At 36.1% G+C, this 24,000-nt stretch overlaps 1 protein-coding gene across 2 annotated transcripts in view; it reads right to left on the bottom strand.

Moving 5' to 3' along the window:
* LOC133651096 (cell adhesion molecule 1-like) overlaps positions 1-24,000 on the bottom strand; it is a 1,249,207-nt gene that overhangs the window by 79,437 nt on the left and 1,145,770 nt on the right. The gene's annotated exons all lie outside the window — the stretch shown is intronic.

The raw sequence follows: 24,000 nt of genomic DNA, 5'->3' as shown, positions 1-24,000 counted from the left end.
GATTTAAAAAAAATATTTATATATATAGATATATATATATCTATATATATAAATGCAACAATACAAATGCATTTTCCCATCGATAACGTGACATCATCTCGCTCGGAATATGTGTATATATATATATATATATATATATATATATATATATATATATATATATATATATATATATATATATATATATATATATATATATATATATATATATATATATATATACATATACATATATATATATATATACATATACATATATATATATATATACATATACATATATATATATATATACATATACATATATATATACATATACATATACATATATATATATATATATATATACATATACATATATATATATATATATATATATATATATATATATATATATATATATATATATATATATATATATATATATATATATATATATACACACTACCGTTCAAAAGTTTGGGGTCACCCAAACAATTTTGTGGAATAGCCTTCATTTCTAAGAACAAGAATAGACTGTCGAGTTTCAGATGAAAGTTCTCTTTTCCTGGCCATTTTGAGCATTTAATTGACCCCACAAATGTGATGCTCCAGAAACTCAATCTGCTCAAAGGAAGGTCAGTTTCGTAGCTTCTGTAACGAGCTAAACTGTTTTCAGATGTGTGAACATGATTGCACAAGGGTTTTCTAATCATCAATTAGCCTTCTGAGCAAATGAGCAAACACATTGTACCATTAGAACACTGGAGTGATAGTTGCTGGAAATGGGCCTCTATACACCTATGTAGATATTGCACCAAAAACCAGACATTTGCAGCTAGAATAGTAATTTACCACATTAGCAATGTATAGAGTGTATTTCTTTAAAGTTAAGACTAGTTTAAAGTTATCTTCATTGAAAAGTACAGTGCTTTTCCTTCAAAAATAAGGACATTTCAATGTGACCCCAAACTTTTGAACGGTAGTGTATATATATATATACATACATATATATATATATATATATATATATACACACATATATATATATATATATATATATATATATATATATATATATATATATATATATATATATATATATATATATATATATATATATATATATATATATATATATATATATATATATATATATATATATATATAAATGCAACAATACAAATGCATTTTCCTATCGATAACGTGACATCATCGCGCTTGGAATATGTGTATGTATATATATATATTATAAAATAAATAAAAAAATAAAAAAATTATAATTATATATATATATAATTATTATTTTATTTCAATTTTTTAAATTTTATATATATATATATATATATATATATATATATATATATATATATATAAAAGAAGCATATTTAAACTTTGCACAAGTCAACACATTGCAAGACTGCTTGTATCGAACATTTTACATGCAATAATGCCATGCTTGATTTATTGCTGATATCGGACCGATATCGGCATCAGCTCGGGACACCTCCAATAATGTTCGACTCTTGGGCACCGCGCCTTATAACCCGGTACGCCTAATGTACGGAATACGTTTGGTTGAGCTTACCGACCTCGAAACTATTTTATTTAGTACATGGTGTAATGATAAGTGTGACCAGTAAATGGCAGTAAATGCACTGTGATGGCAATATGACTCACATAAACAACACCAACATTTTATATGTTCCATCGAAAATATACAACATTACACACGGCGGAACATTTATATTAGAAAGTTTCGTATTTTCCGGACCATGAGGCGCACTTAAAATCTTTTTTTTCCTTCTCAAAACTCGACAGTGCGCCTTATAACCCGGTGTGACTAATGTACGGAATAATTCTGGTTTTGCTTACCGACCTCAAAGCTATTTTATTTGGTACATGCTGAAATTATAAACGCGACCAGCAGAGGGCAGTCAAACATAAGAGATGGGTGTAGACTGCACTATGATGGCAATATGACTCAAGTAAACAACACCAACATTTTATATGTTCCATTCGACTCTTGGGTGCAGGGCGCCTCAATAGAGACATCCGAACATGGGCTTACAGGCTGATCCAAACTGATAAATGCGTTAAAATGTAATATAGGAAATTATCGGTATCGTTTTTTTTATTATCAGTATCGTTTTTATTTGTTTTTTTTAATTTATTTTTTTTATTAAATCCACATAAAAAACACAAGATACACTTACAATTAGTGCACCAACCCAAAAAACCTCCCTCCCCCATTTACACTCATTCACACAAAAGGGTTGTTTCTTTCTGTTATTAATATTCTGGTTCCTACATTATATATCAATATATATCAATACAGTCTGCAAGGGATACAGTCCGTAAGCACACATGATTGTGCGTGCTGCTGGTCCACTAATAATACTAACCTTTAACAGTTAATTTTACAAATTTTCATTAATTACTAGTTTCTATGTAACTGTTTTTATATTGTTTTACTTTCTTTTTTATTCAAGAAAATGTTTTTAATTTATTTATCTTAATTTATTTGATTCATTTTTTAAAAAAAGTACCTTACCTGGTTGTCCAAATTAGGCATAATAATGTGTTAATTCCACGACTGTATATATCGGTTGATATTGGTATCGGTTGATATCGGTATCGGTAATTAAAGAGTTGGACAATATCGGCATATCGGATATCGGCAAAAAGCCATTATCGGACATCCCTAGATGTTACAAAGACTGTACATCTTTAGGGTAAACATTTTGGTCCGTTATCCATTCCCAGTAGGCACAAGACGTTAAAACAACATTGAGAACTTGTCGAATTAGGTCCTGACATTGCGCAACTCAAACAAAATGTTGAAACAACATGCTTTTTGACAACGTTTAATCAACGTTGGATTCTAACGTTGATTTGACCATTGACATTTGGTATTTTCCCAACCAACAACCAACGTTAGATGTAAACGTTTACTTACATGAACTATTTTGCAACATAGTTTAGAAGTCAGTTTTTCAAAAAACATATGTATAATCAATGTGTCAATGCCTTGTGCCTGTCGGGATTTCATCCAAATACGAACAGGATAGGCTGACTTCATGACAGGTCAGTTTTAATCCTAAAGGAACCAATTCACACACACTATCCAATCTTTTGGTATTACTGAAAGCCACTACTACCGACCACGCAGTCTGATAGTTTATATATCAATGATGAAATCTTAACATTGCAACACATGCCAATACGGCCGGGTCAACTTATAAAGTGCAATTTTAAACTTCCCAGGAAACTTCCGCTTGAAAACGTCGCGGTATGATGACGTATGCGCGTGACGTCACGAGGTCAAGGGAAGTGTTTGGACCCAATTCAAATACCTCTGTTTTCTTTGACAAAATTCCACAGTATTCTGGACATCTGTGTTGGTGAATCTTTTTGCAATTTGTTTAATGGACAATGGAGACTGCAAATAAGAAAGTTGTAGGTGCGATCGCTGGAGCGGCGGACTACAGCAACACCAACACCAGGAGGTTGTGTTGTGTTTTGAGCAGGATAGCAGACGCACTACAGTGAGTAAGCCCGCCGCCGCATCTAAGTTAGCTTCTGTTTTTTTAGCTTCGAAAAGCTGAATATTATTAATCGTGTATTTACATGTTCATGGTTTAATAGTATTTTTGATCTTCTGTCTATCCATCCAGTCAGGTTTTTTTTAAATTTAGTTTCTATCTGCATTTGAGACTGATGCTATCACGTTGGCTACATAGCTAGGTTAGCTTCTATTTTTTTAGCTTCAAAAAGCTGAATATTATTAATCATGTATTTACATGTTCATGGTTTAATAGTATTTTTGATCTTCTGTCTATCCATCCAGTCAGGTTTTTTTTTAATTTAGTTTCTATCTGCATTTGAGACTGCTATGCTATCACGTTGGCTACGTAGCTAGGTTAGCTTCTATTTTTTTTTAGCTTCGCAAAGCTGAATATTATTAATCGTGTATTTACATGTTCAGTCACTGTGAATGTCCATTTCGCGTCCTCGACTCTCATTTTCAAGAGGATATAGTATCCGAGGTGGTTTAAAATACAAATCTGTGATCCACAATAGAAAAAGGAGAGTGTGGAATCCAATGAGCCAGCTTGTACCTAAGTTACGGTCAGAGCGAAAAAAGATACGTCCATCACTGCCTCTCAAGTCCTTCACTGTAACGTTCCTCATCTACGAATCTTTCATCCTCGCTCAAATTAATGGGGTAATCGTCACTTTCTCGGTCCGAATCTCTCTCGCTCCATTGTAAACAACGGGGAATTGTGAGGAATACTAGCTCCTGTGACGTCACGCTACTTCCGGTACAGGCAAGGCTTTTTTAATCAGCGAGGAAAAGTTGCGAACTTTTTTTGTCGATTTTCTCTACTAAATCCTTTCAGCAAAAATATGGCAATATCGCGAAATGATCAAGTATGACATATAGAATGGATCTGCTATTCCCATTTCAGTAGGCCTTTAAGTACAGACTTTAGGTCAATTAGCCACCCAAATATGAGCGAACAGGCCGATCTTCACACACTAAGTCAAGGCGTGTTCGTTTCGTTTCCAGATCAATCAATTTACAAGATCATGTTGGCGACAGAGGCAAGGAAAAACTCCCTCTAAGGAAGAAAGTTATGCTCAGAGTTGTCTATAAGTATTTGGCCACCCATCCAAATGATCAGAATCAGGTGTCCTAATCACTTGGCCCGGCCACAGGTGTATAAAATCAAGCACTTAGGCATGAAGACTGTTTCTACAAACATATGTGAAAGAATGGGCCGCTCTCAGTGATTTCCAGCGTGGAACTGTCATAGGATGCCACCTGTGCAACGTTCTCGCTCCTAAATATTACAAAAAGTCAACTGTCGGGCTTTATTATAAGAAAATGGAAGAGTTTGGGAACAACAGCAACTCAGCCGCCAAGTGGTAGGCCACGTAAACTGACAGAGAGGGGTCAGCGGAGGAATTATGGTGTGGGGTTGTGTTCCAGGAGTTGGGCTTGGCCCCTTAGTTCCAGTGAAAGGAACTTTGAATGCTCCAGGATACCAAAACATTTTGGACAATTCCCAACTTTGTGGGAACAGTTTGGAGCAGGCTCCTTCCTCTTCCAACATGACTGTGCACCAGTGCACAAAGCAAGGTGGATGAACTTGACTGGCCTGCACAGAGTCCTGACCTGAACCCTTTGGGATGAACTAGAACGGAGACTGAGAGCCAGGCCTTCTAGACCAACATCAGTGTGTGATCTCACCAATGTACTTTTGGAAGAATGGTCAGAAAATTCCTATAAACACACTCCGCAACCTTGTGGACAGCCTTCCCAGAAGAGTTGAGGCTGTAATAGCTGCAAAAGGTGGACCAACATCATATTGAACCCTATGGGTTAGGAATAGTTCATATGTGAGTCAAGGCAGGTGGCCAAATACTTTTGGCAATATAGTGTATGCTAATAGAGCCATTCCATAAATGAGGCTGATCTTAACACATGAAGTCCAGACTAGTCGGTTTACTAGTCAGAACTTTAGTGACTGAGGCAAGGAAAAACTCCTAAGTGGAGAAAGCGGGATCATTATATTTGCAATGTCAAGAAAAGGGACCTATGTAGAATTTTGGTCAACTAGCCATCCAATTATGAGTTAGCAGGCTGATCCTAACATATGAAGTCAAGTTAGGGGAGTTTTCTCTCTAGAAGAACCAATTCACAACAGCACTTTGGCGACGGAAGCAAGGAAAAACTACTCTCGAAGGAAGAAACATGAAACATTATGCAGAAAATGTAATGTTTGTCCGTAAAATCATCCCAACTCTAAGCAAGAAATGTAAACGTTGTACTCAGTTTTGGTCGACATATGCTAATAGTGCAATCCATAAATGAACTAACAGGCTGATCTTAACACATGAAGTTCAGACTAGTCGGTTTTCTAGTCAGAACTTTAGTGACTGAGGCAAGGAAAAACTCCTAAGTGGAGAAAGCGGGATCATTATATTTGCAATGTCAAGAAAAGGGACCTATGTAGAATTTTGGTCAACTAGCCATCCAATTATGAGTTAACAGGCTGATCCTAACATAAACTAAAGTTAGGGGAGTTTTCTCTCTGGATGAACCAATTCACAACAGCACTTTGGCGACGGAAGCAAGGAAAAACTACTCTCGAAGGAAGAAACATGAAACAATATGCAGTCAATGTAATGTTTGTCCATAAAATCATCCCAACTCTAAGCAAGAAATGTAAACGTTGTACTCAGTTTTGGTCGACATATGCTAATAGTGCAATCCATAAATGAACTAACAGGCTGATCTTAACACATGAAGTCCACACTGCAAAAAGTCAGTGTTCAAAAATAAGAAAAAAAAATACAAAAATGAGGGGTATTTTATTTGAACTAAGCAAAATTATCTGCTAATAGAACAAGAAAATTCGGCTTGTCAAGACTTTCCAAAACAAGTCAAATTAGCTAACCTCAATGAACCCCAAAATACCTTAAATTAAGTATATTCTCACTAATAACAAGTGCACTTTTCTTGGTAGAAAAAAAAAAAAGAGAAACTTTTGCTCAATATGTTGAAAAATATTCTTAAATTAAGTAAATGCTAGTGCCATTATCTTGACATAATGACATGCGCTCGGCATCATGATTTTTTTTTTCATGCTTGAAGTAAGAAATTATTACTTTAAAAAAGTAGTTTTATACTTGTGAGTGTTGATGACACAGCTTTGCAACAGTTGATATTCTAGTTTCAAGCATGTTTTACTCAATACAGGTCATCAAATCTCAGCAACAAGCTGTAATATCTTACTGAGATCATTTAGGACCAAAACCCTTAAAACAAGTAAAACACTCTAACATAAAGACAGGCTAACCTCCTCCAACCTCCGAGGACAAAGCTACGAACAATGGAAGACCGGGCTTTCGGCTCCGCCGCTCCCAGTCTGTGGAATGCTCTCTCCCTGACCACCTGAGGGCACCACAGACTGTGGATGCTTTTAAAAAAGGCTTAAAACCCCTTCTTTTAAGAAAAACGTGTTTTTTTCAGATATATGCATACTAGTTTTAGCTATTTGGCTGTTCTAGTTTTTATTTTTATTTTTTATTTATTTTTTAATACACTGTAGCACGTTGAGGTTGTTTACTCAATGTAAAGTGCTTTTTACAAATAAAATCTATTATTATTATTATTATAAAATCTGCTTAGTGAGAAGAATTATCGTATCAGACAGAAAATAAGCAAATATCACCCTTATTTGAGGTATTTAATCTTACTTAGATTTCGGTTTTTGCACTGCAGGCGAGTCGGTTGTCTAGTCAGAACTTTAGTGACTGAGGCAAGGAAAAACCCCTAAGTGGAAAACCTTTGCAATATCAAAAAAAGGGACCTATGTGGAATTTTGGTCAACTAGCCATCCAATTAGGGGTTAGCAGGCTGAGCCTAACATCCGACTCTTTAGAGGAACCAAGTCACAACAGCACTTTGGCGACGGAAGCAAGGAAAAACTACTCTCGTAGGAAGAAACATGAAACATTATGCAGTCAATGTAATGTTTGTCTGTAAAGTCACCCCAACATGAGCGTACAATCTGATGTTGACACATGAAATCACCACAGTAGTTTTTATCTTAATAGCATTTTTGGCGACTGAGGCAAAGAAAAACCTACCTTTAAGATTTTTGGTCAATTTATGCTAATAAAGCCATCCATAAGACAGGAAGTCAATTAATGTCCGTTTTATTACAAGATCAATCAATTTACATGATCAGGCTGGCGACAGAGGTAAGGAAAACCTCCCTCTAAGGAAGAAAGTTCAAACGGTATACTCAGAGTTTTGGTCAATACATGCTAATAGAGCCATCCATAAATGAACTAACAGGCTGATCTTAACAAATTAAGTCCAGACTAGTCGGTTTTCTACTCAGAACTTTAGTGACTGAGGCAAGGAAAAACCCCTAAGTGAGAAAGTGGGCACATAACATTTGCAATGTCAAAAAAGGGACCCATGTAGAATTCTGGTCAATTAGCCATCCAATTATGGGTTAGCAGGCTGATCCTAACATATAAACTAAAGTTAGGAGAGTTTTCTCTCTCGAAGAACCAGTTCACAACAGCACTTTGGCGACGGAAGCAAGGAAAAACTACTCTCGAAGGAAGAAACATGAAACATTATGCAGACAAAGTAATGTTTGTAAAATCATCCCAACTCTGAGCAAGAAATCTAAACGTTGTACTCAGTTTTGGTCGACAAATGCTAAAAGGGCCATCCATAAACGAACTAACAGGCTGATCTAGTCGGTTTGCTAGTCAGGACTTTAGTGACTGAGGCAAGGAAAAACCCTTAAGTGAGAAAGTGGGCACATAAAATTTGCAATGTCAAAAAAAGGGACCTATGTAGAATTCTGGTCAATTAGCCATCCAATTAGGGGTTAGCAGGCTGAGCCTAACATCCAACTCTTTAGAGGAACCAATTCACAACAGCACTTTGGCGACGGAAGCAAGGAAAAACTACTCTCTAAGGAAGAAACATGAAACATTAGGCAGACAAAGTAATGTTTGTAAAATTATCCCAACTCTGAGCAAGAAATCTAAACGTTGTACTCAGTTTTGGTCGACAAATGCTAATAGGGCCATCCATAAACTAACTAACAGGCTGATCTAGTCGGTTTGCTAGTCAGAACTTTAGTGACTGAGGCAAGGAAAAACCCTTAAGTGAGAAAGTGGGCACATAACATTTGCAATGTCAAAAAAGGGACCTATGTAGAATTCTGGTCAATTAGCCATCCAATTAGGGGTTAGCAGGCTGAGCCTAACATCCAACTCTTTAGAGGAACCAAGTCCATACTTGCCAACCCTCCCGTTTTTAGCGGGAGAATCCCGGTATTCAGCGCCTCTCCCGACAACCTCCCGGCAGAGATTTTCTCCCGGCAAACTCCCGGTATTCAGCCGGAGCTGGTGGCCACGCCCCCTCCAGCTCAATGCGGACCTGAGTGGCGACAGCCGTTCTCACGTCCGCTTTCCCACAAATAAACAGCTTGCCTGCCCGATGACGTCATAACATCTACGGCTTTTAGAGAGTAGAGTGCACAACAAGGAGAGAGAGTTCTCGGTTTCTCACGTGGGTTTATCGTTAGGCAGTACCAACACACAACAACAGCAGTCACGTTTAGTCTACCGTAAAGCAGTTCGTCTGCAGTAAACAGCAATGTTGTGACACTCTTAAACAGGACAATACTGCCATCTATTGGATAGCCTGCAGAACACTGAAATTCAAGTATTTTATTTATATGTATAACAAAATTTAAAAAAATAAAAATAAAAAATAAAATAAAATATATATATATATATAGCTAGAATTCACTTAAAGTCAAGTATTTCATACATATATATATATATTATATATATATGAAATACTTGATTTGGTGAATTCTAGCTGTAAATATACTCTCTTCTTAACCACGCCCCCGCCCCAAAAACGCCCCCCCCCCCCACCTCCCGATATCGGAGGTCTCAAGGTTGGCAAGTATGACCAAGTCACAACAGCACTTTGGCGACGGAAGCAAGGAAAAACTACTCTCTAAGTAAGAAACATGAAACATTATGCAGTCAATGTAATGTTTGTCCGTAAAGTCATCCCAACATGAGCGTACAATCTGATGTTGACACATGAAACCACAACAGTAGTTTTATCTTAACAGCATTTTTGGCAACGGAGGCAAAGAAAAACCTTCTTTAAGGAAGACACAATCATTTTGTGCTGTTTCTAAAAACACATATACGTGGATTTATCGCATGCTTACTGTAGAAGTGGGCGAGATATCGGGAGCGTGATTTAGTCGTATTTTACCGATATCGATTAGAGAGCAAGAAGCCCTGCTTGTCCACAGTAAAACATCAAAAGCCGGAGAAGACGATGCAATCCCGCGTGGGGAAGATGTGTTGATCTCCAAACAAGTGTTTCCATTACGCTACGATATCGACGCCGACCGCGCTCAGAGTCTCCCGCCTGCCACGTGACGCCACGTCACAATTCACCTTAATCAAATCAGTCGGAGCTGCCTGGCTCCGGTTGCAAAAAAGGTGGTGGCGTTGTGGGCGGCCTGAACCGGGAGTCGAGGGGATAATACTTCACATTATTGCCCCCACCCGACACACACACACACACACATCACCAGATGGTGTTTATGCAGTTGAAAGACCCTGACAAAAGCAATAGATATTTATTTGTTGAGTTCCTGACTGCGGTGTGTGGCCAATTGGTTCATCAGCACTCGTTCGGGGCTCTTCCATCAATTAGAAGCGACGCTCGCTCGCCTCCAGATTGTCTGATTTGCATGGGGCGCACATTTATAATCTATTTTCTTCACGCGGCGGCAATTAAGCCCACCATTGTCGGCTCGGCGGGCGGCTAAATAAGGCGATGATTTGTCATATTGTGGCGACGGCGGGTCGGGAAAGGTGAGGTCGCGGGAGAGACGGCGGCGGATGCTGGGTGCATCCTGATGAGGCCGCTTTTCCCTTTTTGGAAATGATCCTAAACCTTAAATGAACTGTCATACTGTACGTGTACAAAAAAGGTATTAACCAGTATTTAATAACTACCGTATTTTACGGACTATAAGGCGCACTTAAAATAATTTTTTTCCCCTCGAAACTCGACAGTGCGCCTTATAACCCGGTGCGCCTAATGTACGGAATACGTTTGGTTGAGCTTACCGACCTCGAAACTATTTTATTTAGTACATGGTGCAGTGATAAGTGTGACGAGTAGATGGCAGTCAAACATAAGTTAAAGTTAAAGTTAAAGTACCAATGATTGTCACACACACACTAGGTGTGGTGAAATGTGTCCTCTGCATTTGACCCATCCCCTTGTTCACCCCCTGGGAGGTGAGGGGAGCAGTGGGCAGCAGCGGTGCCGCGCCCGGGAATCATTTTGGTGATTTAACCCCCAATTCCAACCCTTGATGCTGAGTGCCAAGCAGGGAGGTAATGGGTCCCATTTTTTTTATAGTCTTTGGTATGACTCGGCCGGGGTTTGAACTCACAACCTACCGATCTCAGGGCGGACACTCTAACCACTAGGCCACTGAGGAGATATGTGTAGGCTGCACTGTGATGGTAATATGACTCAAGTAAACAACACCAACATTTTATATGTTCCATTGAAAATATACAACATTACACACGGCAGAAAATGTATATATTTTTTTATTTTTTATTTTTATTTTTTATTTAAATTTTTTCATTTATTTAGATTTTTTAATTTAATTTTTTTTTAATTTTAATTTTTAATTCCATCCAACAAAATAATACCCAGCAATAACATAACAATGCAATCCAGTTCCAAAACCGACCTAGCAACACTCAGAACAGCAATAAACAGAGCAATTGAGAAAATTTATATAAAAAAGTTTCGTATTTCCAGACTATAAGGCGCACTTAAAGGCTTTTTTTTTTCTCGAAACTCGACAGTGCGCCTTATAACCCGGTGCGCCTAATGTACAGAATACGTTTGGTTGAGCTTACCGACCTCGAAGTTATTTTATTTAGTACATGGTGCAATGATAAGTGTGACGAGTAGATGGCAGTCCAACATAAGAGATATGTGTAGGCTGCACTGTGATGGTAATATGACTCAAGTAAACAACACCAACATTTTATATGTTCCATTGAAAATATACAACATTACACACGGCAGAAAATGTATATATTTTTTATTTTTATTTTTAATTTAAATTTTTTTTTTTTTTAAATTTTAAAATTTAATTTTTTTAAAATTTTTAATTTTAATTTTTAATTCCATCTAACAAAATAATACCCAGCAATAACATAACAATGCAATCCAGTTCCAAAACCGACCTAGCAACACTCAGAACAGCAATAAACAGAGCAATTGAGAAAATTAATATAAAAAAGTTTCGTATTTCCAGACTATAAGGTGCACTTAAAGGCTTTTTTTTTCCTCGAAACTCGACAGTGCGCCTTATAACCCGGTGCGCCTAATGTAAGGAATAGGTTTGGTTGAGCTTACCGACCTCGAAGCTATTTTATGTAGTACATGGTGTAATTATAAGTGTGACCACTAGATGGCAGTCAAACATAAGAGATATGTGTAGGCTGCACTTTGATGGCAATATGACTCAAGTAAACAACACCAACATTTTATATGTTCCATTGAAAATATACAACATTACACACGGCAGAAAATTAATATTTTTTTTATTTTTTATTTTTATTTATTTATTTTTTTTAAATAATCAATCCAACAAAATAATACCCAACAATACCATAACAATGCAATCCAATTCCAAAACCGACCTAGCAACACTCAGAACAGCAATAAATAGAGCAATTGAGAAAATTAATATAAAAAAGTTTCGTATTTTCCAGACTATATACTTTCCATTTTTTTTTCTCGAAACTCGACAGTGCGCCTTATAACCCGGTGCGCCTAATGTACGGAATACGTTTGGTTGAGCTTACCGACCTCGAAGTTATTTTATTTAGTACATGGTGCAATGATAAGTGTGACCAGTAGATGGCAGTCAAACATAAGAGATACGTGTAGACTGCAATATGATGGCAATATGACTCAAGTAAAAAACACCTACAACGGCGGAAAAATAATATTAAAAAGTTTCGTATTTTCCGGACTATAAGGCGCACTTAAAATAATGTTTTGTCTTCTCAAAACTTGACAGTGCGCCTTATAACCCCGTGGGACTGATGTACGGAATAATTCTGCTTTTTCTTACCGACCTCGAAGCTATTTTATTTGGTAAGTGTAACCAAATAAGAGATAGGAGTAGGCTGCACTATGACGGCAATATGACTCAAGTAAACAACACCAACATTGCATATGTTCCATTGAAAATATAGAACATTACACACGGCGCTCAAAAATCTATCACAATGTTTTAGTACGACTTTGGTAAGCTATGAAGCCGCACCGCTTGATGGATTGTACTGTGCTTCAACATACAAGTATTATTATGGTGTGTATAAGGTAAGACATATCTGGCGTTTTGTTTCGCAATATTATGGAAAAGCAACTTTTCTTACCTACTGGTACCTGCTGATCTGTATTTGGGATCTGCATAAGTCCTGAAAAATTGCACGCGCCCGCCTTTGTAGTCCGTGCCGATACCGTAGTCGATAAGCTTCTTCTTTTTCTCTATCTTCTTGTTTTGGGACATTCATCCTCCGCTGTTGCCATTTCTAATATAAAATAGTGTAAAGTTCTTACTTATATCTGTCAGTAAACTCGCCATGAAAGCACTAAAACATACTGGTGTAGTGAGTTTACATTATTCACCCAAGCAACTTTAGTTATTAGAGAGTTCCGGTCAGACGTTTTTTCACGTTACACATTTGTTGTTGTTTCCGCATGAGGAGATGCTGCTCCATTATTGATTTAAGTAAAGTCTGAACGTCATTAAAACAAGCGACTGTCAGAAAGCGGCTTGAAGATGATCTGTAAAACATCATCTATGCAACATTTAGACCAAAGAACCACCATTACATGTTATGTAGACCACAAGGAAGTGTTTTACATTTAGAAATAAATCATAATAATATGACTCCTTTGATGCGCCCTATAATCCGGTGCGCCTTATATACGAAAAAAGATGAAAAATAGACCATTCATCGGCAGTGCGCCTTATAATCCGGTGCGCCCTATGGTCCTGGAAAATACGGTACAGTGGACTTTCCCCTCTATTTGATTCACAAACTATTAGATCTGGACAAATATGGACTGACATGAACGCATCATTTGTTCATTTTGTGTCACGCCTGCAGGCAAAAAGCAGGGCGCAGTATTTTGGGGGAAGCGGAGCACTTCTGCAGCTTTTTCCTGTGTGTTTTTTTATTATGCCTTTTGACAAGTTTTGTCCATTTTGCCGTAAAAAAGACCGCCCACAAAACGGCGCATCCTAAAGCGACTGTCAGAAAGCGGCTTGAAGAGGATCAGTAAAACATCATCTATGCAACATTTTGACCAAAGAACCACCATTACATGTTATGTAGACCACAAGGAAGGGTTTTACATTGAGAAAAATTATAATATGACTCCTTTAATGCGCCTTATAAGCCGGTGCGCTTTATGGTCCAGAAAATACGGTACTAAATACGTCTGTTATCGTTAATAACCGGCAGGAGGAGCACACGCGTTCACAAGATATTTATTTTTCACGCATGAGCGAACAAATATCGGGGTTGGACTTTCTTTCCCTAGTCGTTCTGTTTTGGATTTTTTTAGCGCAAGGTATCATTAATAACCGGCGGGAGGAGCAATCGCAATAACCATGCGACACATTGTGGAAGGTGCACACGCGCGGAAAACTTTCTGTGGTGGGGGAAAGAAAAAATGTTCTCATTCTTCTCACTAAGCAGATTTTATGTTAGAGTGTTTTACTTGTTTTAAGGGTTTTGGTTCTAAATGATCTCAGTAAGATATTACAGCTTGTTGCTGAGATTTGATGACCTATATTGAGTAAAACATGCTTGAAACTAGAATATCAACTGATGCAAAGCTGTGTCATCAACACTCACAAGTATAAAACTACTTTTTTTAAGTAATAATTTCTTACTTCAAGCATGAAAAAAAATAATCATGATGCCGAGCGCATATCATTAGGCAAGATAATTTAAGAATATTTTTTAACATATTGAGCAAAAAGGTCTCTTTTTTTTTCTACCAAGAAAAGTGCACTTGTACGGAGCCCCTAAAGGGACATGGGGGAATGTTTTTTTTTTTTAATAATTTTTTTAAAATCATTTTTTATTTTATTTTTATTTTTTTAGACATGTATCTCCTGCACACGAGAAAGTTTCTCGTGTGCAGGAGATACATGTGTAAAAAAAAATAAAAAAATAAAAATGATAAAAAAAATTTTTTTAATTTATTTATTTATTTTTTATAACTTTATAAAAAGTTTCTCGTGCGCACAAGAAAGTTTCTCGTGCGCACAAGATACATGTCTAAAAATAAATAAATAAATATATATATGTATATATTTTAATTTTTTCATTTTTTATAACTTTATAAAAAGTTTCTCGTGCGCACAAGATACATGTCTAAAAAATAAAAAAAATAAAAACATTTTTTTTTTAATTTTTAAATTTTTTATAACTTTATAAAAACTCTCGTGCGCACGAGATACATGTCTAAAAAAAAAATTAAAAAATAATAATAAAAAAAAATCCCCGATGTCCCTTTAGGGGCTCCGTACACTTGTTATTAGTGAGAATATACTTATTTTAAGGTATTTTTGGGTTCATTGAAGTTAGCTAATTTTACTTGTTTTGGAAAGTCTTGACAAGCCGAATTTTCTTGTTCTATTGGCAGATAATTTTGCTTAGTTCAAGTAAAGTACCCCTAATTTACCCCTATTTTTTTTTCTTGTTTTTGAACACTGACTTTTTGCAGTGTACACTGCAGAAACTGAAATCGAAGTAAGGTTAAATATCTCAAATAAGGGTGATATTTGCTTATTTTCTGTCTGATAAGATAATTCTTCTCACTAAGCAAATTTTATTTTCAAGTATTTTACTTGTTTTAAGTGTTTTGGTCCTAAATGATGTCAGTAAGATATTACAGCTTGTTGCTGAGATGTGATGACCTATATTGAGTAAAACATGCTTGAAACTAGAATATCAACTGATGCAAAGCTGTGTCATCAACACTCACAAGTATACAACTACTTTTTTTAAGTAATAATTTCTTACTTCAAGCATGAAAAAAAAAAAATCATGATGCCGAGCGCATATCATTATGTCAAGATAATGGCACTAGCATTTACTTAATTTAAGAATATTTTTCAACATATTGAGCAAAAATGTCTCTTTTTTTTTTTCTACCAAGAAAAGTGCACTTGTACGGAGCCCCTAAAGGGACATGGGGGAATGTTTTTTTTTAAATAATTTTTTTAAAAATAATTTTTTATTTTATTTTTATTTTTTTAGACATGTATCTCCTGCACACGAGAAAATTTGTCGTGCGCAGGAGATACATGTCTAAAAAAAAATAAAAAAATAAAAAATTATAAAAAATATTTGTATTTATTTATTTATTTTTTATAACTTTATAAGATACATGTCTAAAAAAAAAAAATATATATATATATATATATATATATATATATATATATATATATATATATATATATATATATATATATATATATATATATATATATATATATATATATATATATCTTAATTTTTTAAAACTTTATAAAAAGTTCCTCGTGCGCACGAGATACATGTCTAAAAAAAATTAACAAATTATAGTAAAAAAGTTAGTGAGAATATACTTATTTTAAGGTATTTTTGGGTTAATTGAAGTTAGCTAATTTTTTTACTTGTTTTGGAAAGTCTTGCCAAGCCGAATTTTCTTGTTCTATAGGCAGATAATTTTGCTGAGTTCAAGTAAAATACCCCTAATTTACCCCTATTTTTTTTCTTGTTTTTTAACACTGACTTTTTGCAGTGTACACTGCAGAAACTGAAATCGAAGTAAGGATAAATATCTCAAATAAGGGTGATATTTGCTTATTTTCTGTCTGATAAGATCATTCTTCTCACTAAGCAGATTTTATGTTCGAGTATTTTACTTGTTTTAAGGGATTTGGTCCTAAATGATCTCAGTAAGATATTACAGCTTGTTGCTGAGATGTGATGACCTATATTGAGTAAAACATGCTTGAAACTAGAATATCAACTGATGCAAAGCTGTGTCATCAACACTCACAAGTATAAAACTACTTTTTTAAAGTAATAATTTCTTACTTCAAGCATGAAAAAAAAAAATCATGATGCCGAGCGCATATCATTATGTCAAGATAATGGCACTAGCATTTACTTCATTTAAGAATATTTTTCAACATATTGAGCAAAAAGGTCTCTTTTTTTCTACCAAGAAAAGTGCACTTGTACGGAGCCCCTAAAGGGACATGGGGGAATGTTTTTTTTTGTAAATAATTTTTTTAAAATCATTTTTTATTTTATTTGTATTTTTTTAGACATGTATCTCCTGCACACGAGAAAGTTTCTCGTGCGCAGGAGATACATGTCTAAAAAAAAATAAAAAAATTAAAATGATTAAAAAAAATATTTGTATTTATTTATTTATTTTTTATAACTTTATAAAAAGTTTCTCGTGCGCACAAGATACATGTCTAAAAAAAAAATATATATATATATATATATATATATATATATATATATATATATATATATATATATATATATATATATATATTAATTTTTTATAACTTTATAAAAAGTTTCTCGTGCGCACGATATACATGTCTAAAAAAAACCAACAAATTATAGTAAAAAAAAATCCCCGATGTCCCTTTTATTTTTATTTTTTTTAGACATGTATCTCCTGCACACAAGAACGTTTCCCGTGCGCAGGAGATACATGTCTAAAAAAAAAATTAAAAAATTAAAATGATAAAAAAAAATATTTTTATTTATTTTTTATAACTTTATGAAAAGTTTCTCGTGTGCACGAGAAAGTTTCTCGTGCGCACAAGATACATGTCTAAAAAATAAAAATAAAAAAATAAATTTTTTAAATTTTTTTAATTTTTTATAACTTTATAAAAACTTTCTCGTGCGCACGAGATACATGTCTAAAAAAAAAAAATAATTAAAAAAAATCCCCGATGTCCCTTTAGGGGCTCCGTACACTTGTTATTAGTGAGAATATACTTATTTTAAGGTATTTTTGGGTTCATTGAAGTTAGCTAATTTTACTTGTTTTGGAAAGTCTTGCCAAGCCGAATTTTCTTGTTCTATTGGCAGATAATTTTGCTTAGTTCAAGTAAAATACCCCTAATTTACCCCTATTTTTTTTTTCTTGTTTTTAAACACTGACTTTTTGCAGTGTACGCTGCAGAAACTGAAATCGAATTAAGGTAAAATATCTCAAATAAGGGTGATATTTGCTTATTTTCTGTCTGATAAGATAATTCTTCTCATTAAGCAGATTTTATGTTTGAGTATTTTACTTGTTTTAAGGGTTTTGGTCCTAAATGATCTCAGTAAAATATTACAGCTTGTTGCTGAGATGTGATGACCTATATTGAGTAAAACATGCTTGAAACTAGAATATCAACTGATGCAAAGCTGTGTCGTCAACACTCACAAGTATAAAACTACTTTTTTAAAGTAATAATTTCTTACTTCAAGCATGAAAAAAAAAATCATGATGCCGAGCGCATATCATTATGTCAAGATAATGGCACTAGCATTTACTTCATTTAAGAATATTGTTCAACTTTTTGAGCAAAAAGGTCTCTTTTTTTTCTACCAAGAAAAGTGCACTTGTTATTAGTGAGAATATACTTATTTTAAAGGTATTTTTGGCTTCATTGAGGTTAGCTAATTAGGGACCGAGTCCCTTTGGGACAGAGGACCCTATTGTATTTCTAGCGTTTTATTGTTATACCGCCACCTCTTTGAGCTGTAATTTGACCTCCTTAACATGCTTCAAAACTCACCAAATTGGACACACACATCAGGACTGGCGAAAATTGCGATCTAATCAAAAAACCAAACCCCAAAACTCAAAATTGCGCTCTAGTGCCCCCTAGGAAGAAAACACAGACAAAACTGCCTGTAACTCCCAGTAAGAATGTCGTAAAGAAATGAAACAAAAACATCTATGTAGGTCTCACTTAGACCTATATTTCATACACTGACAACCCCCAGCAAAAATCAACAGGAAGTTTGCAATTCCCCCTTCAAAAAAAAAAAAGTGTAAAAACAGTCATCTTTTTTCAAATATCTCCTCTGAGCGCGTTTGTCGTGTCGGCTTCAAATTAGCACAGGGGAGAGATTGAACCCTTCTGATTAAAAGTTGATGAAAGAGTTTTAATTAATGCTCCAGTTTGGATTTTATGAGCCCTCAAAGTCGGTCCCGTCCATCGCTGCTTGCAGCTTTAATTAGGGACCGAGTCCCTTTGGGACAGAGGACCCTATTGTATTTCTAGCGTTTTATTATTGTTATACCGCCACCTCTTTGAGCTGTAATTTGACCTCCTTAACATGCTTCAAAGCTCACCAAATTGGACACACACATCAGGACTGGCGAAAATTGCGATCTAATCAAAAAACCAAACCCCAAAACTCAAAATTGCGCTCTAGTGCCCCCTAGGAAGAAAACACAGACAAAACTGCCTGTAACTCCCAGTAAGAATGTCGTAAAGAAATGAAACAAAAACCTCTATGTAGGTCTCACTTAGACCTATATTTCATACACTGACAACCCCCAGCAAAAATCAACAGGAAGTTTGCAATTCCCCCTTCAAAAAAAAAAAGTGTAAAAACAGTCATCTTTTTTCCAATATCTCCTCTGAGCGCGTTTGTCGTGTCGGCTTCAAATTAGCACAGGGGAGAGATTGAACCCTTCTGATTAAAAGTTGATGAAAGAGTTTTAATTAATGCTCCGGTTTGGATTTTATGAGCCCTCAAAGTCGGTCCCGTCCATCGCTGCTTGCAGCTTTAATTAGGGTTCGCATGTACCCTGTATAAAGGACTCCCCCAGGGAGTCCTTTGTACAGGTACAAAGGAACCTATTGAAATTGCAAGGTTGATTATTATTCCGCAGCTTTGCGCACTACTTTGCCCCCCTTAACATGCTTCAAAACTCACCAAATTTTATACACACATAGAAAAACTGGGACAGCACACTCTAGTAAAAAAACCAAACCCTAAAAATCAAAATTGCGCTCTAGCGCCCCCTAGGAAAAAAACAAAAACAAACTGCCTGTAACTCCCACTAGGAAGGTCGTAGAGACATGAAACAAAAACCTGTATGTAGGTCTCACTTAGACCTACAATTCATAATTTCACATCCTCGGGCAAAAACCTACAGGAAGTTGGCAATTTCCCCTTCAACACAAAAAATGACTAAAAACACTAATTTTTGCCTCTTTGAGCTGTAATTTGACCCCCTTAAAATACTTCAAAACTCACCTAACTTTTTACACACATCGGGACTGGTGGAACTTGCGATATAAAAAAAACCGAACCCCAAAACTCAAAATTGCGCTCTAGCGCGGTTTTTGAATAAAACAGAGACAAAACTGCTCCTCAGAGGAAAACTCAGACAAAACTGCTTGTAACTTCCGGTAGGAACGTCTTAGAGACATAAAACAAAAGCCTCTACGTAGGTCTCACTTAGACCTACATTTCATAGATTGACATCCTTCAGCAAAAATCAACAGGAAGTTTGCAATCCCTCCTTCAAAACTAACTTTTTGTTAAAACCGGTCCCCTAACATCAAACATTATCTCCTCTGAGCGCGTTTGTCGTTTCGGCTTCAAAATACTACAGGGGAGAGATTGAACCCTTCTGATTAAAAGCTGACGGAAGCGTTTTAATAAGTGCTACCGTTTTGATTTTACGAGCATTCAAAGAAAAGAACCACTGTGCCGCAGCACCTAGGAAAAAAACACAGACACAACTTCCTCTAACTCCCAGTACGAATATCGTAGAGACATGCAACAAAAACCTCTATGTAGGTCTGACTTAGAGCTACATTTCATACACTGACATTCTTCAGCAAAAATCAACAGGAAGTTGGCAATCACCCCTTCAAAACAAAAGTTTCATAAAAACACAAATTTTTGCCTCTTTGCGCTGTAATTTGACCCCCTTAAAATACTTCAAAACTCACCAAACTTTTTACACACATCAGGACTGGCGGAAATTGCGATCTAATTAGGACTAGCGCCTGCCAAAATGCGGACCCGACCAACGCTGCTTGCCGCTTTAATTTTACTTTTTTTGGAAAGTCTTGCCAAGCCGAATTTGCTTGTTCTATTGGCAGATAATTTTGCTTAGTTCAAATAAAATACCCCCAATTTTTGTATTTTTTTGTCCTTGTTTTTGAACACTGACTTTTTGCAGTGTGCTGGCGTGACGTCACGTATGTTTCTGTTCCCGAGGCATGTTCTCCGGGGGGGGAAAAAAAAGTTGTGTCTGACTTTTCCTGCCGTATAATCAACTGCTGTCCCCGTGGCGTCTCAGGCGGGCAAACGTGTCTCCGCGCTGACACAAATGACAGCGGAAGAGAGCCAAGAGGATATTGGAGCCGTGTAAGCACAGATGTCAGGTCCTGGAAGGTGCAAATGGAAATCACTGTCATGTCCTAATTGCGCCATCTCTGGCCTCGGCTATAAAAGATGAAAAATAATATTTCTGACATTTCCCAATGTTTTTAGCCCCTGGCACACATGCACTTAGGGGGCCGAGTGTTGGAGCGCTATAGATTTTTAAAGTGCTCCATTCTGTCCGTCTAATGGGAAAGTGATGAAAAAAAACAACAACTCCATAGCACTCTGATAGATTCATTTGGCAGTCTCCGATCTGTGAAGCCCACCGTGGCTAAATGAAATCAACTGGCGAGAGTGTATTATGGCCATATGAGCCAGTCCGTATATACACACACTCATAATAATAACACAATGCCCACAGTCGTAGTAGTAGTAGTAGTAGAGGAGAGGAGAGGAAGGACATCTGGCAGAACGCGTAAATGGGTTTGGCGCTCGCAGATTTTATCAGGTGCGCATCTTGAGTCCTCCTCACGAGGGACACTTTTAGTGCCTGCACCAGATTGTTCCTTCCCCTTTATTTTACTTTCTTTCTCACACACTTTACCCACACGCGGGACGAGCTGTCATAGTCGAGCTGTACGAGCTTTACGCGGATTGTGTTGTAAGTCAAGTACAAGACCCAAAACCGGTGAAGTTGGCACGTTGTGTAAATGGTGAATAAAAACAGAATGCAAATCCTTTTCAACTTATGTTCAATTGAATAGACTGCAAAGACAAGATATTTAATGTTCACACTGAGAAACTTATTTTGTTTTTCCGCAAATAATCATCAACTTAGAATTTAACGGCAGCAACACATTGCAAAAAAGCGGGCACAGGGGCATTTTTACCACTGTGTTACATGGCCTTTCCTTGTAACAACACTCAGTAAACGTTCGGGAACTGAGGAGACACATTTTTGGAGCTTTTCAGGTGGAATTCTTTCCCATTCTTGCTTGATGTACAGCTTAAGTTGTTCAACAGTCCGTTGTGCTATTTTAGGCTTCATAATGCGCCACACATTTTCAATGGGAGACAGGTCTGGACTACAGGCAGGCCAGTCTAGTACCCGCACTCTTTTACTATGAAGCCACGCTGTTGTAACACGTGGCTTGGCACTATCTTGCTGAAATAAGCAGGGGCGTCCATGAAAAAGAGGTTGCTTAGATGGCACCAGAGGTCGCTCTAAAACCTGTATGTACCTTTCAGCATTAATGTCGCCTTCACAGATGTGTAAGTTACCCATGTCTTGGGCACTAATACACCCCCATACCATCACACATGCTGGCTTTTCAACTTTGCGCCTATAACAGTCCGGATGGTTATTTTCTTCTTTGGTCCGGAGGACACGACGTCCACAGTTTCCAAAAACAATTTGAAATGTGGACTCGTCAGACCACAGAACACTTTTCCACTTTGTATCAGTCCATCTTAGATGAGCTCGGGCCCAGCGAAGCCGGCGGCGTTTCTGGGTGTTGTTGATAAATGGTTTTCGCCTTGCATAGGAGAGTTTTAACTTGCACTTACAGATGTAGCGACCAACTGTAGTTACTGACAGTGGTTTTTTGAAGTGTTCCTGAGCCCATGTGGTGATATCCTTTACACACTGATGTAGCTTTTTGATGCAGTACCGACTGTCCGTAATATCATCGCTTACATGCAGTGATTTCTACAGATTCTCTGAACCTTTTGATGATATTACGGAGCGTAGATGGTGAAATCCCTAAATTCCTTGCAATAGCTGGTTGAGAAATGTTGTTCTTAAACTGTTGGACAATTTGCTCACGCGTTTGTTGACAAAGTGGTGACCCTCGCCCCATCCTTGTTTGTGAATGACTGAGCATTTCATGGAATCTACTTTTATACCCAATCATGGCACCCACCTGTTCCCAATTTGCCTGTTCACCTGTGGGATGTTCCAAATAAGTGTTTGATGAGCATTCCTCAACTTTACCAGTATTTATTGCCACCTTTCCCAACTTCTTTGTCACGTGTTGCTGGCATCAAATTCTAAAGTTAATGATTATTTGCACCAAAAAAAAAATGTTTATCAGTTTGAACATCAAATATGTTGTCTTTGTAGCATATTCAACTGAATATGGGTTGAAAATGATTCGCAAATCATTGTATTCCGTTTACATTTACATCTAACACAATTTCCCAACTCTTATGGAAACGGGGTTTGTACATATATACATACATATGTATACACGTACACGTACACACTTTTTTTTTTAATCGATTTTTTAAAATTATAAATTAATTTAGAATCAGGATGAATAACTGTCATGATTTGGAAATGAAATGATTTTGAATAGTTTCATTTGTCAGTAGAATTGTTATAAGTGCACCTCTGCATAAAATGGTATCCTTATTAACAATAAAGACTACTTAAAGACGAAGAGGAAATAACTATATATCCACTTACAACAAAGAATAACTTTATTAATATATATATTTTTTGAGTCTGTAACAGTAAAGATTATGAGTGCATCAATTTGCCTAAAAAAAAAATACTTTTTTTTTGACCAACATGAACCGTTTGATACCGAAAAATTTAATTAAATAAACTCAATAATTAATTTTAAGTTCAAATTGATCAGTTTACACAATATACAAAACATTTTAACCTACAAAACAAAAATGAATAAAAAAAACTACCTGTTGATTATTGTTATTTCTTATCAAAACGAGGAAATCAGGATTAATGGCTACAAAGTTTAGTTTAGTTTATTAAGGATCCATTAGTCTACACCGCAGTGGAGACTATTCTTCCTGGGGTCCAGGCAAAAAACATCACACAATCACAAAACAAAAGATTAAAATGCAGTACAACATGATCAAATAATAAAATGTTGTAATACAAAAATAGCAACAACAAAGAACCAAAACAATAATAATAACTTCGAGTTT

This window comes from Entelurus aequoreus, linkage group LG05, assembly GCF_033978785.1.
Source record: "Entelurus aequoreus isolate RoL-2023_Sb linkage group LG05, RoL_Eaeq_v1.1, whole genome shotgun sequence".
Lineage (NCBI taxonomy): Eukaryota > Metazoa > Chordata > Actinopteri > Syngnathiformes > Syngnathidae > Entelurus > Entelurus aequoreus.
Note: the sequence above shows the minus strand (reverse complement) of the source record. Positions and strands in the feature narration are given on the sequence as shown.